The sequence below is a fragment of the Apis florea genome, unplaced genomic scaffold, assembly GCF_048593485.1.
Source record: "Apis florea isolate Af1SG1 unplaced genomic scaffold, ASM4859348v1 contig_3772_pilon, whole genome shotgun sequence".
NCBI classification, from domain to species: domain Eukaryota; kingdom Metazoa; phylum Arthropoda; class Insecta; order Hymenoptera; family Apidae; genus Apis; species Apis florea.
In genome coordinates, this window is record NW_028256845.1 from 4,378,196 (window position 1) to 4,404,171 (window position 25,976).

General features: G+C 39.3%; 1 protein-coding gene across 11 annotated transcripts in view; it reads left to right on the top strand.

Moving 5' to 3' along the window:
* Sap47 (Synapse-associated protein 47kD) overlaps positions 1-25,976 on the top strand; it is a 59,106-nt gene that overhangs the window by 22,104 nt on the left and 11,026 nt on the right. The gene's annotated exons all lie outside the window — the stretch shown is intronic.

The following is a 25,976-nucleotide window of genomic DNA, read 5'->3' on the forward strand; positions in this document are numbered from 1 at the left end:
GAATTTTTCAAATATTTCCTAATAAACTAGTCGACGAGATAATTCAAAAGGAAGGAGAAATTAGAGTGAGCCTAGTGATAGACTAGTGAAGGGTAAAAACGAAGGGGAAGTTTTTTTTCCTCGTTCAATTTGTTAATACGACCGATTTCCAATCGAGTGGAGAACAACAGAATCCCCTTCCCGTGAGAGATCTTGTCGAGCAGTTATCGTTTCAACGATCATAGAAAAAGAGACAAAAAAAAAAAAAAAAAGCATCCACCCATTTCAACGATCCATCACTCTCCTCCGATCCATCCCCTCCGTCTAATCCTCGGTCAACGACAGTGTGAAAATTCCGAAGTAGCGGCCAATCACTCGACCGAAATAGGATTTCCACGGCAAGATCAAAGAGACGTTGATGGATTTAATAATCGGCCAATGTATGGCCGGTCAGAGATCATTGTTGTCCAGGAGAAACTATCTTTCTATCGATTATCGAACGCACAATGCATCATCGTTGCTGTTTTTCTTTTTTTTTTTTTATGGGTGGTGATTTTTCCGATATTTCTGATGAGCTCGCGCTCATCCCCTTCTTTAAATTTCGATCTCGGATGGACGCGATGGATGATCGACCACGATGGGGGGATTCGGATATTGCGGGATACGTTAAATTAATTGGTGAACGTTTTCGGGGGTGTTAAGGGATATAGGAGAAAACTTTGAACGGCTGGCTTATGGGCATGCGGTGATTGCAGGGGATGAGTGAATTTGAGTGATTAATTATGGTTGAACGAGGGGTGGGTTGGTATTTAACTATTGATAATGGTAGATTATTATTAGCAGATAAGATTGATTGGATTGTTAAATCGATCGGAGAAAAATTGAAGGAAATTGAAAATATGTCTTCTTTGCATTGTATCGAATGTATATATAATCGTAAATTATTAATTAATTGTTTTTAAATTACGTTGTTCTTTATCCATTTTCCCACGTTACAACGAACGAATAAATTAAATTTCTCAAGTCGGATAAGAAGATAAAGGATATTTATATTTTTATATTGTGAATGTTCAAATTTAAATTTGAATATTTCATTCGATCGAGTTCCATTTTTTTTTTTTATTCTTGACGATTTCTCAAGGTAAAAAGAGCGTCGTAAATCCCTGTATTTTCTCATTTAACAAAAGTCGCTTTTCACGTTCAATTTAACAACGAGATCCTAAATCAACTGAAACAACCAGGCACTAACCAGAAACCGAGCCAATCTTTCTGCGTCTTCGAAGAAATTGCTCCACCCGTAATAACATCCTGATATTATTCTTCAGAATTGCTATGCGTAAAATACACATATTACGCTAGACTTCTCGTGCAAACAGCAACAACACCCGTAAAATCGTTTCATCTGATGCGAATTATAAACAGAAAGAGAGAGAGAGAGAGAGAGAGAGAGAAAGAGTATTCGTCAATCGGATGCTCTGACCAGGGCAAATATTGTGCCTCGAGGGAGAGAAAAAAGGGAAAATCTCATCCAGCAAAATGTATGGCCAGCTCGCTGAATGAAAAGTTCGCCATTATCCGGGCAAATATTTACCGTTTTCGAATCGACGCGAAACGAAACGATTTTCTCGGCTCATGATCAGACTTTACGTCGCACGATTGAACGTCGCAACATCGCTACACATCGTCGAGCTGAGTAAATTCGCACGAAGAGAGAGAGAGAGAGAGAAGAAGAAGAAAAACGATCGTTCGAGTATAATTTTTTCCCTCCTTCGTAATAGAATCACGATTCTAAAAATAAAAGAGAGAAAAGAACTTCCCCTAGTTATTTTTTTACTCCCGGAACTCACCTTTCGACATATTACAACCACGACGTATTCTCGTCCCTGATAAAACGATATATCGTCCATCCTTTGTCGGGATATATATTTATCGAATTATTGGAAGGATCGATAAGGTTAGAGAGGGACGAGAAGAGATTTTAGCCTCACAGATTGGCTCACGGTACAACAATATCGAGTTTAGGAACAGAGCGGGTTTACAACGTCACATGGACGTAGAATGGTTGTAGAATGGATGATGGTAGAAGAGGGGAGCGGTCGATGGCAGCTGTAAATCAGTTTACAAGGCTTCGTCGATCGTTCGCGTAATAGAAGTGGATATATATTATAAGAGGGTGAAAGGTGGTGGTGCGTTCTACCTTCCCCTGGAGCGTGCCAGCCTCTGCAAAAGGCAGACACTCGGAAGGGGGACTAATCGATAACGAGCCTTGACCTTCGTAGGGTTTGTCCGATGCATCGCTCAAGGCACATCTCTCTCTTTCTCCCTCTCTTTCTCTCGCGGATTAATATCTGGAATGATGCTGCATCGAAATTATTTCGATACGCTTCCTGGATTACAGTTAATTCCCAGAGAGAAGAGGCCGAGGATGGATCTGATTTAATATCGCTTTGCTCGATTCGCAAGGAACGATCTTCAAGGGTTTCCCTTTGAATTCCCTGTTTGCCTTATTTCCGCTTCGTTTATCGTCATTCTCATTTCCTTTGTTATATTCTAGCTTCCCGTTATTTCAACTCGTGATTGCGTTTATCTATTTCTCTCTCTTTCTTTCTCTCGTCCCCTTTGTCTCATTTGTCTCATCGCTCGTGCTGCCTGAATTTAGAATGAATGAATTTTTTTTCGCTACACGCGTGTCGTGGATCGGAAGATCTACTACTTGTAGTAACGATACTACTTTTCTACTCTCTCTTTTCTTTTTTTTTTATCATCCCCTTCGTTTCTATTTTTCTTCTTCTATCGTTTCGATTCGAGATCGATACGATGCATGATGCAGTGTGAATCGAACGCGAATCACGTTCTTTTTATTTTTATTTTTTTTTTTATTTATTAATTTATTCTTTTTTGATCTAACTTTTATTCGTACGAGATATGAAAAATGTTTCATCCACGCGGTTGCAACGCTCAAAATATACGATCATCACCAAGCTGATACACAAAGCGATATTAACCTTATTATCTGGCTTTGGCTAATGATACGTAATTGCTTAATTAGAATCGGTTTAGACGGATTCCAATATATATATGTGTGTTTTGCATCAACAACAATTGATCGATTTTTTTCCAGAATATCCGTATATAAAAAAGAAAAAGATTTATCGAATCTTTGGAAATCCGTGGAAAATTCGTTTTTTTTTTTTCTCTTTCTTTACACGAATTTCTTTTGTTTCCTCGCCATCTTCGTATTCTTCGATCAAAACGTAATTGATCGATCCAACTTTTCCATTCTTTTTGCACGAGATCATTAATCAAAAGCGGTTAATTAATTTTCACGATACGTATATACACAATGGAATAAAATTCTGAACGTATCACGAATATATTATTAATGAATATGTATTTAATATTTATTACTAGGAAAACAGAGAGAGATTGGTATTGTTATAATCCATTGTTATTTGCAATATTCGAAATTCAAACATCGAAGGTACATCAAGCTCGTACGATAATTCGATTCATTCGAGTATTAAAAATTCAAAATGTTTAAAATGCTCCTAAATTCGAATCTGAATATTCCTCGTTTTAAATTCACATTAACTCCCCCCAAAATAATATATCAAATCTCCTTGATCGAACCTGTCTAATTTAAATTCAAATGTATACATATATAATTCAAATTAAATTAAATTTAAATTTTACTTATAGAATAGGACAAGCATAAATACAAATTGGAAATTTCAATGTTTCAACGCGAAAACCCAAAAACCCAAGATTCGAAATTTCGTATTTCCAAATTTAAATTTCGATCGGGATTATTTTTCCAAAATGATAACTCGTGTTATCGAATCCTGATTAACCGATGCTGTAACCTCGGCTGCGAACACATTGGGGCGACATTGTACGCAAATCATCGCCTCCTGTCGAATCAAACGTACTGTTTACCCCTGCAACCGCGAATTAATTATTCGTTGACGAGCCCCTCGGATAAACCGTTTATTCGAGAATCGTGGTGAAGATCGTCGTGGAATGCGGCCCCATTATTTCGAACGTCGAATCACCCCCTTTTCGAATAAAAAGCCTTTAAAAGATTCATGGAAACACGCCTACGCGGCCGTGTGCCAGAATAATCGCGCGATTCTTTCTTTTCTCATCCAGCGAACAGACAGTGTTTCATAATTCAAATTCAGAAATGTGTTGTACTGAACATGTTCTAATTTTAGAGAGATTGGATCGATAAGAATGGAAGAGAAAAAGGCATGCACGAATCTCGTCCATAAATCGCGTTGAATAACCACACAAATTGTATTGTTAAATTGTATCTTTCACAAAAATCTCTATGTTATGAATTTATCACGAATAAACGTTACACCTCGATTGTGAGCCACGGCTCGCAAATTGAACTTGGCTCTTAAATTGGGGCCTCTTCGAATATCGAAATTTTTATAAACGTTTTTGTAAAAAAAAAAAAAAAATGGCAAAAATGTATACACGTTCGTTTTAAAATTTACGTTTTAATCACTTTTATCAAAATATCAAAATATGTATATCCGTAACAGCGTAGCAATAGGTTGAAAGTAGCACGTATCCCGTGCTGATTTATGGACACGAGCGCCGCCGTTTTATCGACCGTTTAAGCATTTGGATTTAAACGACGAATAATATCACGATTTTCGTAACGGTGCCAAATGTTCTCTCGAAACGTTTCCTGGCGAGATATCACGAGGGATCGCAATATCGACTAACTGTCAGCGTGTAGACCGTGTTCGAGAATCCGTCCCTCTTAAATTCATCATCCGTGAATCCTCGTCCTCGGTTTTGGTTACGACTCGAGATGCGGTTGATACTTCGTGTTTAAGTTGGTGTGCGATTATGAATTTTCCTCGTTGTATTTCCTCGTGCAAATAAAACGTCTAACGTTTCGAGAGGAAAATATTAGAAAACTCGAAATGGAAACGAAAAATAATTAAAAGGAGATGTTTCGATCAGAATTTATTCTCACCGCGATCATTTCGAACGATTTCGAATTTACTTCGTGTCTTCGATTGCGTTCGTTTTCTCGGTTTAACGTTTGCCCTGCGACTCGTCAATTTGATTCACACGAGATCTCGAGTTGTTGTGTACGCGAAATATTCATCGTTTCGATATTTTTTCTTTTTCCTCTTTTTTTTCTCTCCTCACATCTTTTCCAAATTAAAATCGTGAATATTTGATGCCGCAAACTTTAATCAATTTCACACAGTGATACGGGAATCGAACGACATATTATAAAATAGTAAAAATTTATCGAGCAAACATTCGGATTAATCAATAGAATCAATTTGCTCGCCTTTCTATTTGCTCATCAGTTTTCGATTGCCGCGCGAAATTTCGTGCTCGAATTTTTCATAAAAATTTTGTTACCCTGTGTTTCGAGGGGAGAGAAACTGTGTTGTACCACCACCGGTTTAACCCGCACGTCGAAACAGCTATGAACTTAAACTTGTTAAATTTCATAAGCCATGGTATTATTCTCACACGATGTTATACCTGTTTCCAAACGAAAGGGGAACAACTGTTTTCTAACCGTTTTTTTTTCACTCTTAAACTGGTTGCTCAATTTTTAACGATCCTAGTTTAAAAAGCCTTCCCCGCATGTGCAAACTAATCGCCTCTAATTCAAACGTTCCGCCGGCATAATGAACGAAAGACACGTGTTTATGCGGGGGGAGCACACGGAACGTTGAATACGGAATCAAGCTGAGCCGCCCGTTATCGCGATCGCCCCGATGAAAAGCGGCTAAACTGTTGCTCGTGCTGTGGGCAAGCGTCGCTCGAACAATGCTAAAAAATTAAATTCGATTTTGCAAAACGATAAAACAAGAGATTGAAAAACGAGCCCTTCCTTCTCTCCAAGGAATTCTCTTCGAACGGATGAAATTTCCATGATTCCCGTTTTCCGTCCATCGTTACTTTTTCATAATCGAAACCGCAGAAAATCGCAAAAATTGAAAGCTACAATCGCCAGTATTGCCAGTTGTTTCTTTTTTTTTAATCAATTATCACTTATAATTAGCCTAATATTTTCACACTTTTCTGTTTGTCAAAGTTTTTTCGTTAGTGAGAAAACGAAGATGCTCTCCGAGTCTTTAAACTGGATTTTTGCTTCAACGTGAGAATTCGTATATATTTCGAAGAAATGAAGCGAGGATCGATGGAAGTTCGATTATGGACGACTAGTTCTTTCCACTCTAATCGGTCCATCGAGAGTTTTCTCCTTGGAGAGACAATCTGAGAGCTCTACGTCTCTCCCTTCGTTTATCAGCTTCGTTCTTTTCTTTTTTAGATTCCTTTTCACGCTTTCGAAACACCTTTTTTCGTGGCTACCTCCCTCGTTTCGTCTATCTCTCGTCATTATCTCTTCTTTTCTTTTCTTTTTCTTTCTTCTTCTCCTTTCATTCGTTCTACAAGGGGGAGAAGATCAAATAAATAGACCGGCGTTAATCGACTGATTAAGGAGGAAGCTCGAGCAAAAGCGGATCGAAATGAAATTCTTGACACGAAACCGAACTAAATTGCCCTTTCCCAAACCGTGAGGCTCGAACTCGATCGTGCTGATCACAGCGCTGATTCATCCTTACCCTCTTTTTCAGCTGCTACTCTTCTTTCTCCTCTTCCCTCTAATTTCGTTCCAACCTTTCTCCTTTTTCTCGATATTGACTGAATTATACACGATTCACCACCAAGATGAGCCATATACCTTTTCTTTCTTAAAAACCATTATTCCAAAACGTACGTAAAGAAGAAGAAAAAACAACGATCGATGACTCTTCCACGTTGATCGAACGTGTACAGAACGTGGAGATATTATGCGGGGGGGGGGGGGGGGGGTAGAGTGTGAATCTAATTAATTCCCGATTAGCGGATAATCGTGTATCCGTGCCAACCAATCGATAGACCGCAAACTCGAAGCGGAGTACACTTGCAAGTCGAGTCGCTGCAGAGGTCATTCCAGGGAGGGGATTTGAAAATTCGGTGGACGTCCTTCGATTCCACCGTTTTGGGACGCGCGAAAACGATCTCCTCTCATAAAATTTGATCGCGTCCGTGAAACGAATTATTTTAATCAAACCATGATCTCGCAATGGGGAAATCTTCAACAACGATCTCTTCAACTTTCCATTTTCCTTCTCAAGTTTTTGGTCTTTCTTCCTAGTTTTTTTTTTTTTTTTCGTTGATAAAGATTCCTCTTCTATGTTTCTCTTCGTCGTTCTTTATTTGTCTTATGCTAAAAATGTCCCAAGTTTCTATCCAATCAAATTTGTTTGATTCGTTTTTCCCGCGGAAAAACCGTGTGTCGCAGTTTATTATTGGCTCACGACAAGATCGTCCGTGAACGATGAAATGTAAAACTTCCAGAACAACTTTCGAAACGAATCTTTAAAAAAAGAATAATATCCTCACTGCGAAAGAGTCATGAATTTTACCAATATTCCCCAAAATATTCTAAATAATCGTCGAAGCAAGAAGGGCCTCGTTTTACCTTGAACTGAAGATCCATCGATGCGAGTGATACGCATCCTTTTGTACACCGCTCTAATTATCGCGGTTCGTTAATTAAATCTCTCTCTTTCCGTTCCTCCTCCGGTATAAACGAGGCGGCTGGTCGTCCAAGTTTTCGAAAACACCGGGGTTGGGAAACGCAGACGCGGCAAACCCCCCCCACGATAAACTTTCTCTCGAGGTCGTCGAGAGATTTCAAGGTTTGCGAGCGTGGGATTTCGATGGAGACGTTTTCGTTTCCCCGATTATTTTTCTCCAAGATATAAGACACCACCCTTGGCGAAAATTTCCATTGGCGAGTGACGCGTTCGCCAACGTCATAATTGGATAACGCGATTGATCGAGCTTCGAGATGTGACGGGATTGGAACGACGCTTTGTGTATCGTGACACAACAAATAGAATTGTTCGTGTCACCAGGATCAATCAAAAGTTTGGAAGTTTTAAAACCGTAACCGTTTAAAGAGCGATTGGAGTTAGTTTAGTTTAGAAATGAGTTTTATTGGTATGAATAGGTAATTTCAAATTGAAATTAGAAAGAAGGGGGGAATAAATGAAGGAGGTGGCTGGTACGTGCACGATAATACGTCGATAAAATGTAACGAAGACGAGGAAGCCACCGTAAGCCTCCAAGACTTACAATCAGCTTGGACGGCACCGGGTTAAAGCGATCCACGTAGAAAATCCGATCAGCCGATGCTTTTCCTCGATTCGCTTGCGTTTAAAACAAGCAGCCAAGCGTATCCTTAAAGCTGGAACATGACTTTTATATTGTAATTAAAGCGATGTCGTGAAAATAAAGTAGATATGCGCAATTACATTTCTATAAATTACAATAATTAAATTTTGTTTGTCAAAAATCGGAGAATCTCGCTGCTTCGATCCATGGAATCAATTCTTTTCCCCTGAAAAATTAAATCCAACTTTTCGATTTTCTTCTGTATCAAGTAATAAAAAGCAATCTTATTATGAGTTCCATCAAACACGATAATAATCGTGTTTCGAAAATTCGAAAGAAAATGAAAAAGTTGGAGGAGTACGTAGAAGAAGAGTTACTCGATCAATCGTTCAATCGATCGAGGTCTCTGCGAGAGAAATAAAAAGGGGGAAAAAAAGAAAGAGCAGAAAGAATATTTTCGCTACTCGATCAAACGGCGGGAATATCCACTTAGCCACTTGACGGCTGTGCACGATGGCCAGGCCACAATCACTCGAGCCACTATCACCACTTGCACGCACTCGAGATCGTGCCGAATATCCGCACGAGTCGCCACTTACGACCCATTACGAGTTTATTGGGGAGCGAAGGAAAGGGGAAGAGTTTATTATTTTTGACGAGAGGAATAATTTCTGGTGAGCCGATAGAAAAATGATGCAGGGGATTCGACTTGGAGAATCGAGGAATCGCAATCGTTTCCTGTTCCTGGCGCCATTTTTATAAAAGTGAAGTAGCGAAAAATAGTAGTTTTCCTTTGTGTTCAAACGTTCAAACATTTCTATTTGATCCCGCTTCTAAAGAAGAATCGTTCGAAGGAACGATCTTTTCCTTTCAACTTCGATCGATTCCCCTATTTTTCAAAAGATCCGACAGACAAAATCCGTGAAAACTCTTCTCGAGAGAATTGCATCGTCGCGAGAATTTCTCGATTACAATACCCGTTGCTATCTCATCACAGAGTGATAACAAATCTTCGGCACAATACGCTGCCAGGCATTTAATACCGTTCTCGATGGTGTGTACGCGTATAATCCGCGGCGAGTCAAGGAGGTGGCTTATTATCGATTCGGCGCCGGTCCGGTGAATCCGTATCATCGGATGGGATCTCTTCCCTAAATCTAAACGTGTAAATGTAATTGAAACTGGCAGTTAACCGCAGCTCGATTTAAACGAAGTTTGGAAACTTGACTTGGAAACGGGAGATCGATTTCGTTCCTTTCGAATTACATCATCGTTATTGTCCGCCAATTATCAAGCGATTCATCGATTCTTAAATGTCGTTCCCAGAGTCGTTTACAAAACCGTATTATTCTCAGCTGTTGCCTCGTGTGTGAGTCACACGGATATCACGTCGAAACTTGCGAAATTGCGGATCTCTTCGACCGTGGAAAGCTTTTTTCGACTCGTTTCCCTCCGCCTCTAATTGAAAAACACCCACAATCCTTTCCACGTGGCTCGTTGGAAATTGAATTCGACGGATCGCTCGGCCTATTTTCAAAAGGATTTAGGCCAAGCTTTGCGAGCAATATCCGAGAAGAATCTTATTTATTTTAATCATTTTAAGACTTAAAAATAGGAATGTTAGAGTCTCGAGGAGAGATAAGAATTTACCCGTCGCTCGAGGACCAATTTAGGTTACTCTTAGTCTTATCTAGGCCGCGTTACTCGCGAAGAATATATTCTCGAAAATAGACGCCTACTACCCCTCCATTGTAGAATATCCACTTTAAAAAGATACTTCCAACCAACTTTTTTCTTTCTTTCTCCTTTCCGGAGAGAAATCGTCGAAACGAGGAATCGAAAGAGGAATTCAAAAAAAAAAGAAATTTCCTCGTCGATCGACACCACCCCCTCCAACCCAAATATTTGTATATCTATTTCGTGCATGCTCTTATGCAATAACCTTGCGCCGTTGTTGCGAAATGGCTCGGCGGTGGTCCGTGAAAAAAGACGCGCAAACAACAACGCTTGACAAAGAAACGAGGATGAGCTATGCTTTAAAAAACAGGGAAGAACAGGGAAGAATCCTCCTTTCACGTTTCGTCTCTCCACGTGTTATATCCTTCAACACCAACACGCGCGATATTCATCATGGCGCATCCTCTTCGACAAAGCACGCCACGCGGCGCGAGTTACGACACACACAGAAGATTTCAGCAGCTTCCGTGGCTGGCCACGAAAACGCTCGTGGAAGGTAATCGTTCCCTCGGTAATCGACATCTCGACGAAGCTGGAACGGAAGATCAAGGGGACTGACGTCACGCGACATTCATCCGGGTCAGGACAGGCTACGACCCAGTTGCACAGCCTCCAAACCTCTTGCACGCACGCCACGCAGAACGGTGCACGCGAGGAGGATTCCCCTCGATGGGGGGAGAAACAGAAATTTCATAGCTGAAGTTGCCACGGGAAATTGAATTCGCGAGATTCACGGGGATCCCGCTTTGTATTCTCCTCCACTCGTTTTGCACGCTCGATAATAATAATAATTCGTGTTGCGATTCATCAGCTGCACTCCGCTTTCGTTGTTTTCGAAATATTCCTTCTCACCATTTCGTCGATCATTTCGGCGTGGAATTCCCCGAAAAAATCCGTGGCCTGGTTTTTCTTCGTTCGCTCGAATTTTCCGTGGATTTGTGCACAGAGAGAGGATTCTCTTTCGTTGTGATTAAGTGAAACGAAATTGGATACGAAGAGGGGGGGAAAGCTAGTCGTGACAAATAACGCAACGTAATAAAATAATTATTAAGGGGGAGAGAAGTTTTACGACGTTGTTGCAAAGTGAGCGCAAGATTATTCGTTAAACGAGCAACGTTTAGGAAAGACGAGTCGATTGCAAATTCGAGATAACCGTGTTAGATACGAAAGACGAGCGTTCTCGAGGTGAAGAAAAGCTGCGAAAGTATTCCGGGAGGAAGGATGAGAAGGGTGATCGATTCATCGATTTCACACTCTAATCCAGCGGACGTAATCTCATCCGGAGTTTTGCAATGGCTGGGCCATCGATTTGTCCTCGAACAGGTCGCCCCTGTGTCGACGCAAATGACTCACCCATTCGATCGTTGCTCTTTCTACGTCTTCCCTTTCGCGCCCCCGTTTTTTTTTTCCTTGCCCCAGTTTCCCTGGCGACGATTGGTCATCGTTGAAAATCGTTGCGAAATCCTTCCTTCCTCTTTTTTTTTTTTTTTGTCCAACTTAAAATCAAAGAACGAGAATTTTATTATATCGAAAGTTTGAACTTTGCAAAAGTTTTCGTACAAAAAAAAGTTTTTCTTTTATTTCTATTTCTTTCTTTTTTTTTTTTTTTTTTTTTTTTTTTTAACTTTAAATTTTTAATTTTTCTCCGTTTCGATGGATGGAGGAACGGATTGAATTAGAACGTTTCGAAAAGTTCAAGTTCTCGGTAAGTTTGTTCGTTTGAAGTCGTTCCGTTTATCGAAACTTCGCCATCTTGATTAGCCCCGCCGTTCATTAAAATGTAGCTCGCGTAACCAATTACCTTCCACGGTTAGAATTCTCTTAATTATGCCTTTATTTTACCCTTCTTTTCACCCGCTCATTAAACGTTCCAATTACGCGTCCAGAGGCGTGTCTCTCGAAAAATTGCCACCGTGACTTTCTGCCTTGATTTCTGCCTTCCCTGATCACGTCGTATCACATCATTGCGACGAAACGCAATCTTTCGATTATTATCGCAAAGAAAAAAAGAGAGAGAGAGAGAGATGGGAGAAAAAGATCGATCGAGGATTAATTTCGATAGGGCAAACTACGTTCGAACCGTAATCCTCGATGTCTCGTCCACTTCTCGGCCTTCCAAGTTCGAACGCCTAATCAACTTTCGACTAACTCGACTAAACACTCGAAGCGAAACGAAATTACATCGAACCCACGCAGACGACATAAATAACATTATGCGCCTCCCCGGGGACCATCGGACGCGGTAACCTCATTGTCGATCGTTCGAGGAGGCGTCGAGGAGGGGAGGGTAGAAACAGCGAAGAAAAAGAAACGACTCTCTGCCCACGTAATTGGTCGCCGTCCAAAAAGAAGAAGAGAAAAAACGCGGGCCAGCTTCCAACACCCGAAGACAATGTTCGAGACGAACATTGCTATCCTACTTCGTTGAAATTTATTCTTATTCCAAGAAAATTAGCTAGAATGTTGCAACCTCGTTTAAAGGAAAAGGACGCTTTGAAGGGTAAAAATAAAAATGGTGGGCGGTGTTAACCGAGAAGAATACCGAACAAGACCACTGTGTTTCCAGCTTTTTGAAGCCGACGACTCGTCTGCTGGAATGGAAGAGAGAGGATAGAGAAGAGAATCTTTGCGCGAGAAGAATCTTGGCGAGGAAAGGAAGCGACTTCCGCGAAGGAAAAGGGGGTTGCACTTTCCGTCTAGACGAAAGTTTCATTGTAAACGAGCCGCGCGAGGGTTGCTGAGTTCCTCGTTAAGCACTCACTTTGGCCGCGCCCCGCGTCTATAATTGCACACCGGAAGCTGGCTCGGTCCAGATAGCGCGTGTAATAAGCTCTCGCGTGGAGCGGAAGTTGTACTTTGAGAATCGAGCTGAACCACGATCGCGATTTCAACGCTGATCGAAAGAAATGTTACACGGTTACAGATAATCGTTCGATGGACGATTATTATTGTACATATTAATAATTATTAATAATTATTTTGGAAAAACGGAAGAAACGATTTTTTAATGCAATGAAACAGCGGAAGAATAAATCGTTTATTATTGCAACTGCGAAATTTTCGAAACGTGAAAAGATTTATCGAAGAAGAATAAAAAGACATAGAATGGTTGTAAAGGTTTCTGCCTTTTAATTTCCTCCTTTGGAAAGAAGTTAACAGAGTTCGTCAAAAATCCGAGAAATCTCGAAGAAGAAATTAAAATGAAATAAAATTGATCTTCTTTCTTTGTGAAATGCAAAAGAAAAAAGTGTTTTATTTTGTTTAAAATGTTCTTGTTGTTTTCCGATTTAAACAGTTTTTCTTCTAAAATTTCTCCAGTAAGAATTGAAAGATCAAAGTTCATCATTACCGCTAAATATTTCACGAAACACGAGTTCGATTCCCTATCACCCTGTTTAATCACCCTCCATTAAATGACACGTCAATCACAGTTCAATAACCGACGTGTATTTCGCGTGGCCTTTATTAGAAATTCTATAATACTAAAATCTACATTTTCCCTGATCACCGATCACGACTGTCTAAAAAAAAACAACGTTAAATGGAGACACTTGGAAATATCCCGGAAGTAGGGATATATCCACAGAATCATCGCTGATACGCACATGTACACGGATACAAAGTGGAAAGTTGGCGGTGAATTGGAAGAGTAATCGAATTTCCATGCTTGGATAATGGCTCGATACCACCAACGATGGCGGGTAATTCAATTTCTTCGGCGTGTTCCACGCCATTGGACAAAATTAATTCCACGTTGAAAAGCATTTTCAAGTTTTGCACCTTGGCTCTTCCTTGTTATTCCTTCGTTTCGTTGCGTGGATATGTTTTTGGAACGTAGTCAAAGAGCGAGCCATGGATAAGAAAGGCCTAATGATATCTTCGAGCCTCTTTCCATCTCTCCTGTTTTTCACAGGACAGCTCGTTCCACAGAAATTCCCACTTCTTCTTCTTCGAAAGGATCTTCGTAAGAAAGAAAGATCTCGTCGTTTTCTATTCCTTGAAATTTTACCTTCTTCGATCCTCCTCCACATCTTTCATCTTTCTCTTATATTATAATCTTTTTCCTCTGCGCCTCTTTTCTATCTTCCTGCGAAGATTTTTTCAATGATCCGCGGATGCTCGAACTGGGTTAAACTCCAACCGGGGCGAGTTTAACCGCGAATCTTCGGTAATCGATGAGGCAAGACTGCATGGAACTCGGTCCAATAACGAGTTCGCGGCGCGAAGAATGCCTCCGCGGATCGTCGGTCGTCCGAGTGTCAGGGACAAAATTGAGAAGTCTCATCCACCAGGATGGATGATGCTCGAGCAGCTCGAGGAGATTGAATGGCACTCGAATATTTTTATAAAATCTGTTTGAACTTGGAAAAGCCATCGTCGATTCTATTTTGAGTAGGTATACCGATATAAGAAATGTAGGGGGTTGGAGGGGGGAGGATGTTCTTATTTTGGATTTTATAGAGAAATTTGTTATTACAATTTTCCATAATCACAAAATTCTTTTCGATTTTTTTTCGAATTGCGAACGATTCGAGTTTTCGCAAGAATGAAATTTCGAGCTCGTTGAAATCACTGGTCCACGTGGCTCTTGTTAAATTCACGTCGTGAATATCGTACGTGTTGACGAGGGATCCAGAGTGAATTTCACGCTCAACTTCAATGTCAACTGATAAACGATTACCTTATCAAAAGCCTCCTTTGTTCGTGCGCGCGCTCTACGAGCTAAGAGAATACCACGTCTTTGTTGGGAACGATCTGCATCGAGCGGAAACTATGCCAAACCACGGCCTTTTGTCACTATCTATGAACCACGTTGTTCGCCACGAAAGCATCTTGCGATTGCGTGATCTGTTTAGCAAATTCTGGCCGGCTAGGAACGCGCTGTGACCACTGTCAGCCTCGCCTCGCTCGTTATCACTTGCTCTTGTCAACGAATCTGGCTTTATTTTTAAACCATTTCGCTCGAGAACAATCTTCAAAAATCGATTCTTTCTTTATCAAATTTAAATGGAATAAAATCTAGTATTCAAATTAAAAGTATGATCACTGTCAACCTCGTCTCATTCGTTACTACTTGTTGTCTAAAGTTCCGATCAAGCATTATTTTTAATGCAACTTTTACGGATAATCCTCAAAATCGGTTCTTTCTTACCAAATTTTAAGTAAAGTAAAATCTACTTATTCGAATTATTTAAATTAAAAAACTACTGTCAGCCTCGTCTCGCTTCTTACTACTTACACTTGTTAACGAACGTGGGATTCCGATCGAGCTTATTTTTAATTCAACTTGAGGATAATCCTCAAAATCTCGCATATTCTTTCTTACCAAAATTTTTTAAATAGAAAAAAAAATCTGGTATTTAAATTAAAAGCTAAGAAAAGAATGACAAACGTTGATTGAAAAGTGAATTAAAAGATATATAGGGACGAATGATAAAGAAATAAAGAATTTTTCCAGATCTTTCCAGCAAACAAAAATACAAAAGTTCGTTTCGTCTTTGGGAAAGCAGCGGATACGAAAAACGTTATACCTCGCGCAACCGAGGTTCATTGATTTTTCTCCGTTGAACTTGCCACGGTCTGACCACGGTCGGGCTATACTACTAGCACCGTTTCAAGCGTAAGTCGTGGCATTAAACATACATGCACGTGGTTTAAATTGATGGTCGCACAATTCCGACAGATTCATCTTCGATAATACAGGCAAATAATATTTGACGACGAGTAATTAAAGTTGCTTTTCGTCTTTTTATTTTGCTTGAATTCGATCGAACTTTAAGAAAGAGAATCAGATCTGTATCGTTGATACAGAAGCGAAACTAACTCTCCAATTCTATCTTAATTTCGAATAAATCGTTCGGTATATATCCGATCCTAATTAACGTAGCGCGACCAATATAAATCAATCAGATGAACGATTTGTTTCATTAGATAACTCGTTATGACGTAACGAAATTCCTCTGGAAGAAACGTGACATCCGATCAAATAAGCGAATCAAATTTTACAATTTTCTTTACTATAACCGATCCGATTCGAAGAAATACTCTTCGAGTACAATTTCGCCATTTGACCGATTTATATCTTTAAGAATGGATTCGATAATTTAAAGAATCGGTGAACGAAAGTGTCGTGCAATAAGGAGGTTAATGTTGCATGAAAAACGGAGCGGAGGCCAGCTGCGATTCCTCTATAAGAAAATCGTCCATGAGAATTGGAGGAGAGCTGGTAGTAGACGTCTGGAGGGAAAAAGGGAATGTCTCGGATAACTGTGTCGCGAAATAAAAAAAAGAAAAAGAAAAGAGGGAAACGAGAGGAAAGAAAGGAAGGAAGGAAGGAAACGTGGTAAAGAATCTCTTCGTGACGTCGATCCTCCCCCGAGGGACGAGGTGAAAATCGTAAATGGAGCTTTCTCTATCAGCTACGGATATTACGTCAGGGACGAGGCACCCGCCATCTCTTTGCCATTTGCTTCGCGGATCGATAGGCCTGTTCTTCTCGGAAACGTCTCCCGTCACCGATCGCGAGAACACTCCCTTCTGTCGTTTCGTTACGATGTTCCGTGCAATAATCCAGAATGTTTTTTCTCCTTTTTTATCGGAAACTCCTTTCTTCGAAGCTTCTCGAATCGTTCACAAGATTAATATCGGACATTTTGCCTCTGTGCTGCTACACCCGGCCCTCGATCATTATTCCTCTTATCAAGTGGATTCGATTCTTCTCGATACGTTTCCAACTTTTTCCAACCATTTTCTTCGTCGATTTTCTGTTTCTTCTGACGCGATTATCGAGAAGAGGGGCTTAATTACATCTCGTTACAACGAAAAATGGGAAACGCTCGACAGAGTTTCCTCCACGAGTTTTATGAAAATTTTCTCAGCGGATGCTAAAAGAAATTGTCTGGCGAAATTTGTTATTTGACTGTTTTTCGAAATTCCTCGGCTCGGAACGGAAAAGTTGAAACGATTTCTTCCCTTATTTTTTACGTTTTCCAGCCAATCGCGAACTTTTGCAACCACGAATGCACACACATATATATATATATATATATACACATGTATATAGTCTAATTTAACTCTTACAATTTTTTTGAACGAGAAACGTGGCGAAAGTTTGACCGAGAAATATAAGTCGGGCAGACCATCGCGGATCAATAAGTCGGTCCGTGGCAGTTTTTCGTTGGTCCGCCGCAAAATTTTCCCTTCTTCCTCGTCTTCCAACTAGTTCCTCGTGCTACTTTTTTTTTCTCTCTCTCTTTCAACGCTCGTTGCTCTCGAAAAACGCGCGTAAAAAAAAAAAAGAAAAACCTCGTGGAGGTAAAATGATTAAAGGTAAAAATGTGGCGAGTCCATTACTGTCAAGGCTTGCGTGTGGATCAATAGCTGCATTTACATTTGCGAGGCTCTTTCTTTCGCTGTTAATCGTCTCGTGTGCGAAAACATTTTTGCACACACGTTTATCCACACGTGACTCGTACGTGGAGGAAAAATGGTTTTATACTCGTTAAAAAATAAAAGCTTGGTTATAAGCGAATGGATTTTGCGTATGATTGATAATCATAAATTTATTTTTGTCGGACGGATGATTAAAAAGATGATAATAAAAGCGAACGTTTTCGAATATTTGCTGATATTTCTGTGTGTGTAATTATCTTTTTCTCTTCTAAAAGTTTCGTTTAATTAATTGTCGGTTAATTATTCCCAGTTTCCATCAGATTACCCTGGTTAATTATCTAGATAATTATCTCTCTCGTTATTTTATTATAGAATGAAAGTTTAAAATATCAATTGTGGAAAAGATAAAGCAAATTGACATTCGCGATTGTCAATTATCGATGCATTATTGCGTTTTGAAAGTAAAATAATTGAAATATGACGAAAGAAAGAGCGTTACAAGTTTTGGAGCATAAATGTATTCATTGAATCGAGGCGTATGTAATTTCTTTTCCAGTTTTGTGAAAAATTAAATAATATAGAATCGAGGCTGGGACAAAAGACTCAACTATCCGATAATCTCTCTCTATTCATATTTCAGAATCATCGTGATCAAGTTTTTCATTCGATACAAATTCAAATTAGCAAATGAACTCTGCTTTAACTTTGTGCACAGTTCACAGACAATTCCGAACTAACTTTGGAATATCGTATGGAAATTGTTTCCATAATGAACGATTTCATTGTTAAAACCTTTCTTGAAAATTTATATTATTGCAGAGAGAATTTGTTAATAACATCGATGAAAGATATCGATTCTACAAATTATGAAATTATTTCTTCCGAAAATATTAAATTGAATTTCACTGATGCAATTGTATTCGTAGGTTGAACACAAATGAAAAGAATAATTATATATTTTCCCCTTCTGGACCATTTTCTTCCCACCTATCTTATCCCGAGACTTTTCATCTCGTCCGTGTTGTAACACGATCGACCATCTATCGATCTCGATCTTCCTTCAAACAGTCATCGAATCAATCGTTATCTTTGTACAAAACACGCATTGTTCCAACAACAACAAAAGCTTTACTCCTCCTCGTCCGTGTTTAAACTTCAACATCATTGTTCAAAACCAACGTCCAAGTGTTCTTCACAGAGGAAGTCGATTTTCCGTTTAGATACATTCGTTTGAAAAAAAATCGCTTCCAATCGTTTCTCCTTCCCTCCGTGAATTTGACGCGTGCACGATATTACTTCATTAAAACATATTACACACAAACATACATACACACGTACGTATATTACGTAAAAACCTAGTCGATGGATCGAGCATCCACTGGGATTGGAAAATATTTACGCATCTGCGACGGAATAAATAGACGATATTTTTAGACGAAGGTCTTCGTCGGAGGATTGTTTTATAAGACCCCTTACCGTATCCTGTAGCGCGTATCATCACCAATCTCCTTCCAACAATCCAACTTTATCAAGATCCTTTCAACTCCTCCAAAAGATTATTTACGATCGACTCCTGTTTTTCCTTCCACTCCCTTCAAAAAAGCAAACTATTATTATTACAACGTTTCTACTTTCCATCCTCTGTGCAACCTCAGTGAATTTTCACTTCGGGCGCGTGGAGGAAGGACGAGAGAGAGAGAGAGAGAGATAGTTGGAAATGTATGAAAGGTTTCTCCGGGGAAAGCCCGGGAAGAAAGTATCGATTAGTCGAATTCGCTGCTCGACACACATACACCGAGTCGCGCTCCTCCGCGATCCTCGGCTCTTTTAATATCTTGACGACTGGTTGGCGTGCGGAATCATCGACTCCATCCGATGACTAAACCAAACTCGTGACTCATCCCTCCGAATGCTTTTTCGGCTGCTCCCACGATTTCGCTCCATTGTGAAATTGGGTCAGCTGTGTGAAACGAACCGCGTCGGGGAACCCGCTCGTCGAAAGCCATTTTTAACGAGCCGTGCTCGATACGAATCGTGCTGGCTCTCGTAATAAATCGCGCTGCCAATTGACAGGTGTCGTCGAATCCGCGGATAGGAAATCATCGAAAGGCTGTCGACGATTGGATGGAAATATTCTAATGGTCGAGGTATTCTTATCGAAATAAAGGAGAGGCTTTGCTCGATGCAACGAAATAAAAGTGACCGATTTAGGGGTGGAAACGGGTTGGCAGATTGGTTTAATCTGATAACTTTGGCAATAAGAGGAAATGTGCTTTTGCTAATCAGTCGTTGATTCAATTTTTGACTTGAACGATGGAAGATCGAAATTTTTCGTCCCGTTTTCTTGATTATATTCGTAACTCGAGTGGAGTAGTATCTTTGTGAAAATGGAGCATGCGAGATTGAAAGATTGAATTTTAAACTCCAAGAAGCCATATCTATATAAATACGAGATCGAAAGAGGGAATATTCGAAATCGTAGGACAGAAATGTTCTTTATGATGTAATAACATCTCGTTTCCATATTTGTGAAATATTCCTAAATCCAAAAGGGAAAAAAGGGTTCCAAAGAATTCTCGAAATTTCCGAGATTTTCAAGATTCTTCTCTTCAGAGAGAGAGAGAGAGAGCCAAAAATTCAATATCTACGACATTATACTCTTTTCGAAAATACGTTCAAGAATCCTTGTCATCTAGAAATTTCAAAGATCAGTTGTCGAGATTCGAACGTCTTCCCAAGAAGTCTTCGAGAAGATCGTTCGACGAAAGCAAATGAGGGGGAAAATGCAGAATGTATCGATACAGCATTTCAGATTTTTTGCATTATGGCTCCATCGCGACCTTGATATCGCGCCTCGTGACCCGCCTTATATCGGCTTTTACGATTCTTTTCTTCCTGATATTGCGTCTCGCGACCCGGAGGACCCCTCGCATCGACCTCTCTCCGATATCGAGTTCCAGCAGCCATCTTCTACCCATCCACTTCTCGGACGTTGTTGCTCCTGATATCAAGTTTTCTCGTTTAATACGTTTTTATAATAACACGATATTTACGGCCTTATCGCTAATATAAACGTGATTGCACGATTATGTCTCTCCTCCCCATGAGGCCGATGCTCATAATGTTAAGCGATGCTGGTCTATAAAGATAATAAGATGCATCCTCCTTTGTATTTACGAGAATTCGCGTAAATTCAGTCTCATAAATATCTATGATTTGCAACCATTAATTATCTAAATACATTAAATCACGTACACTAATGGTCAATAATATTTGGATAGTGCAATCAATTACAGAAAGTGATTAACAAACACTAATATATGTACAGATCAATAACGGATTAATGATCGTATACGCAATATTCATCGGTTTGTAATGGAATAACATTAACGAATTTAAATTATGCACGTATTAAACAATCTTAATAGCAAATTTGATTTTTTTTTTTTCGAATAGATATAATTTTTCTTCATAGAATTAAATAAGTAGTATTGTTTGTTGTACATTTGTCGAAGGAGAATAAATTCATTGCAAATTGTAAAATTTTTTATCTTAAATTAGGAGCAAAAACTCTTCAATTCTTCTTCAATTTCCATCGTGAATTCCACGATTCGATTAGGTATAATAAAATAAAGATTCGCTACAATGTAATTACAGATAAGATCCGCAACAAAAGTGTCGATCTTTTGTAGAAAAATGAAATATAACAGAGAATTTTTCCTTTCACAACAAATTTTTCTTACGAATCATTGAATTCATTGACTTCGTATGCAAATTGAATCTTTTACACGTGTGCATATACAATTGAAATGCTCAAATCTTTGAAAACACATTGGCCAACGACACCTTAGAATAGAAACTTTAATCCAAAGACAATAATTCCATACCTTCGAAACGACGAGTAAAAAAAGTCCTGGCACGTTTCTTCCCACGTTTCTTCATCGCCACGTGATCGTAATACAAGGCTTGCACACGAATGAACGTATCCTCTCATCGACCCGTGCTGTCCACGATTAAAATGATTTTTCGTTAAGAAACGTCGTCAACCAATGGAAAACTCGCCAACGATGAAAAACGAAATTTCCGGATAAAGTTTATTCGAGATCCGAGCTGGATCTAAGTACTTTTCCGTGTACCCTGTGAAAATTTTACGAGCGGAGGATAATGCGTTATCCTTGGTTCACGAGATTCTCGAATCTAGGATAATATTATTTGAATTATCAGGTTAAGAGTTGATCAATCAAAGGATTTGAAGAATTGTATTTTTATAATTGTATTTTCACAATTGTATTTTTCAAACGAGAACCAGTTGTCTAAATTGACAAAAGATATTTCGTGTTATCGTGGAAGAAAGTAGCGAAGAGAATAATTTTGGAGAACAATAATAATTGGTATGCGAAGAAGAAACGTACATACGTGCATGGGGGAGAAGGAAGAAAAGGAAGCAGAGACGAAAGTTGAGAAAAATGAAAGTTTCGAAACGAGGGCATTAATCGAAAAGGTCGTGGCGTATCCGTCTCATCGGTGACAAGCTTTTCATCCAATGGTTTTTCAACGCGCGCTTTCAATTCGTCCTTAAGATTTGAAAGAGTGTGGGTTTTCAAACGAAGCAACATCCGCTTCGTCTTTGTATCGAGATGATGTACGCAAATGGTTACAGTCGAAGAAGAATTATCCATGGAAGGAATAAATGTGAGGGGTCACGTTGAATGGATATATATATATATATTATTGTATATATCCTCGCGTTTGTCGGGGCTAATTTTCCATTAACTTTTCCATTAGATTCGTACTTCCTTTTGCACGATTAATACGACGATAAAAGGACGAGAAATATAAATATAAGAGCATTTTCCAAACAATTTCTCTCTTTTCCTCGCACGAAATGAATTTACCGATATTAATAGTCGTATTATTGCGACTTCTTAAAGCAAAATGGAACTTGGAGAAAAAAACAGAATAAAAAGGAGAATATAAATATTATAACATTTCTGTGTTAATCTTTCCCGTTATTTGAAATAACAAACAAATACGCTTGTATGTAACACCTGGCTATATTATTTATTCCTTATTTAATCAATAGCCTAGATCTTTTTAATATCCGTCACGATACACGTTTCAACATATTGGATTATACACCTATGTCAATAATATTCATCCACAGTTTCTTTCGTTATTTCGCTTAATCGTGAATAGAAATATATTTCGATCGATTCGAAAAGGATTCAATGGCTTGCACCGTTCAATTTTTCGCTATTTCTGCGGCTTGATTTCTCGTCCCGGGTATCGATTTATCGGATACGATCCATCAGACCGGAAGATGTTTTTCCAAGTTTCCAAGCTTGCTCGGGGTTAGAATACGAATAGAATACGATAAACAAAAGCGTCAAATCGAATTCAAGGCGAGGAGGAAATGTTTGCCTCGAGGAACGGAAGAGGAGGACGGAATCGGTCGAGCTAGAAATTAATCCCCCGATTCTTTTCTAATCGAAATTTTAGAACGACGAGTGGTCCTTTCGCTTGGTCCAATTCAACGGCACTTTCACTTCCAGTGATCTCTGATTGAATCTCGCGTTCAACATCATCGATCGTGGAAAATATGACGAGAAATACGTTTCTTCTTTCTTTTTTTTATAAATTACATTGGGAATATATATAAAATCGCCTTATCAGACTCGATTTAAAAATAGATTCCAAATTTTCGAAGATATTAGAGATCAAAGATTCAATTAATTAAAATTAATAGATTGATGTATTCACAGCGTTAATTTCAAGTAAGAAATAATAAAATTGAATTTCTAGTTTCCAATTAGGAAACTTTTCTCCGGTGCTCAAAAAGGACAGAATTTTAATTCAAAGTTGATCCGACTACTAAATCGGAGCATGACTGAAACGATGACAGAATACAAACGACGATCGTGACACGTGGACAAGATCCGTAAGAATCTCGCAAGTAATCTCTGACTCGGCGAAATCCAACTGGAGGAATCCCCCTAATGCATTAAAGATGGAGGGGCTCGTTGTCGTGACGAGGATCAAGTTCGCCAAGCCTCCCTTATTATCTTTCAGTATTTAGGTCAACGAAGTTCTTCCACTTGGCGTGGACAGCGCATCATCGCGGTGCATCATTCTTCTTCGTTGAACTCTCACAAGGAGGATCCACGGGGATCGATATTTTTATTTCGAGATTTAAAACTCTCTCCTCTCTCTTTCTCGAAAACGTTCAAACGTCGCCAATCTCAATGGTTGAATAAGCGAGAGTTCCGGAGATCGAGCACCATTTTTCTTTCGTTTTTTTTTTTTTTTTTTTTTTTCGTGTAATCCTCGCCATTTTTAACCCCATCGTTCGTGGGTCACCGACAGTTAGAACGACTCTGCCCGTGTAATAAAATCCTGGCGATCAGTTGTCGATAGATCCTTTCTGAAAAGCTTTGACTGGAAAAATGAAGTATCGCTTCAAGGGGTTTCGATTTGCCAAAAGTGTGTGCTTTAATCACTTTTGTTCGATAGGCTGATTAAATTACTTGGATATTTTATTTAAATACGGGTTTACGTCTCATTCATTTTCATTTAATTGAGAAGCACACGTCGAATAAATCTGTATAATAATTGCTCGTCGAATGTTTCGTTTAAAAATTTCAAATCCCCGATCAGACACAGTTATCCGTAAGATTATCTTCGATTAAATATTTGCTCTTCGACGGGCCACAAGAAACGAACCTCTCGTGGATATCGAGTGGTTCGCCAGACCACGGATCAGCCGTCATACGGATTATCTCTTGGTTACGATTCCTCCAAAATCTGTCGATTCGCGTAAGCTTCGTTCCAAGAAGATTTACCAGTCTTTCCAATGTTATGGCTTTACTCCATAATTGGTGCCAATTTCCGCTTCGAATTTAAGAATTTGTCGTCCAACCATCCGGATGGCCCAGAAAAATCGGTTTATTTTTACTCCACCGGGTCGATGGGCAAAACACGTCACTCTTTCACAATTGTGTACACGTCCCCAACGAATTTTTATAACCGGCGGTCACGCGAATATACGACGCCATTTCAACGAGTACTTTTCACGAGGAAAATCGTCTGAACGCGACAATACGATCTTGGAAATAACTATTCGTCGGTTATTATACTCGATCGATCGCAGAGAGAAATTGCGGCCTGGTTGGCATAATCTTCGTGAATCAAGCGAATGGAAGGCACAGAGAAAAAGAGAGAGAGAGAGAAATTTCAGAACGGCGCGATACTTGGTGATCCATTTCTCTTCCCTTTGTCGAGGCAAAGTCTGGAAAACTAGCTGTATTCAATTAACGATATCCTTTTATCCTTTAAGGTACCGATGAGGGTAATTAGAAAAAGGATTGGCCGGTGTTAAATTATTCGAGGGAGGATTCTCATAGATGTTTTATTCAAAAGAATGATGGCAATTTTTCTTAGCCCAACTTTAAGGGCTGTTTTCACCTCTGTAACGACTGTCTATGAAAAATGGAGGTCCATATTTTCGTCCGTCCCTTGTAAGATAACAATCTTTGAATAATTCATAAACAATTTAACACTGCTGCATTTGCACACATTAATAAATTAAAAAAAAATATATATAGATACGTTTATTTTTTTTTTATCTCGCGTAGAATTATAGAGAGATTAAAAGCCTGAGAATTATCTGAGGCGATATCAAGAGTTCTTTGATCCAACTACAAACACGATACAGCGATAAAAGTTAATTTGATCGTCGGTTACTACAACGACACCGATTTTCTTAACTCTTAACCCCGTAATACCACGTCCCCAGCATCGGGTTCATCGAGATCGTGAAGATCTTCGTTGACCCAAATGCTAGCGCGATAATAAGACGACTAGTCCGATGGAGCTTTACCTCCTCCAACCGCCTGCCTCTAATCCTTCTGCTTTCCCCTGTATCCCAACTCGTCCATTTTTCTTCCCTCTTACCTCGTCATTCGTTTCATTGTAACCTTCACGTCGCCCTCGTTTCACGCTTATCCGTTCTTTCTTTTCTTCTTCTTCTTCTTTTTTAATTTTATTTAAGAGAAACGAACAACGAAGGGAATTTAGTTCGACCGTAATTTGGAATAAGTAGCTTTTATTCTGTATAAATACAAGCAAGCGAATAATAAACTCGGTTTCTCCGAAGAAACCCTCCCCATAAAATCAGGATACGTTTCCTACTGGAAATCTAATAAACGGTGGAAGGTCGCATGAAGCCGCTTTTGATTGACGCTAGTTTCGCACGCGACTGTTCCACGGATAAGATCTCCGCATTTCCTCTAGAAACTCGTAGTATGCGATTATTATATTTAACCGTGTACGTTCCATCATCATTTTTCTCTCTGGATATTAGGCCAGATGCTCTAAATAAGCTTGGAAATAATTGGTACGTTACGATGCAAATCCGATTCATGGCCTCGATTCAACTCTTAGTAATAAAAATCATATTAACTTTTACGAAATATCGAGGTAGCCCCAAAATCTGAAGAATAATAATCACATTAAAAATATTCACGAATTCTATTGTGATTCTCCTTTTATCAAGTATCAAAGAAATATTCTGAGTCAAGGATCTTTTTCAAATATTATCTCACCTTATCCCCAAGGAGATTTTCAAATTTGAAAAAATAATTACACCGCGTATGCAAAAT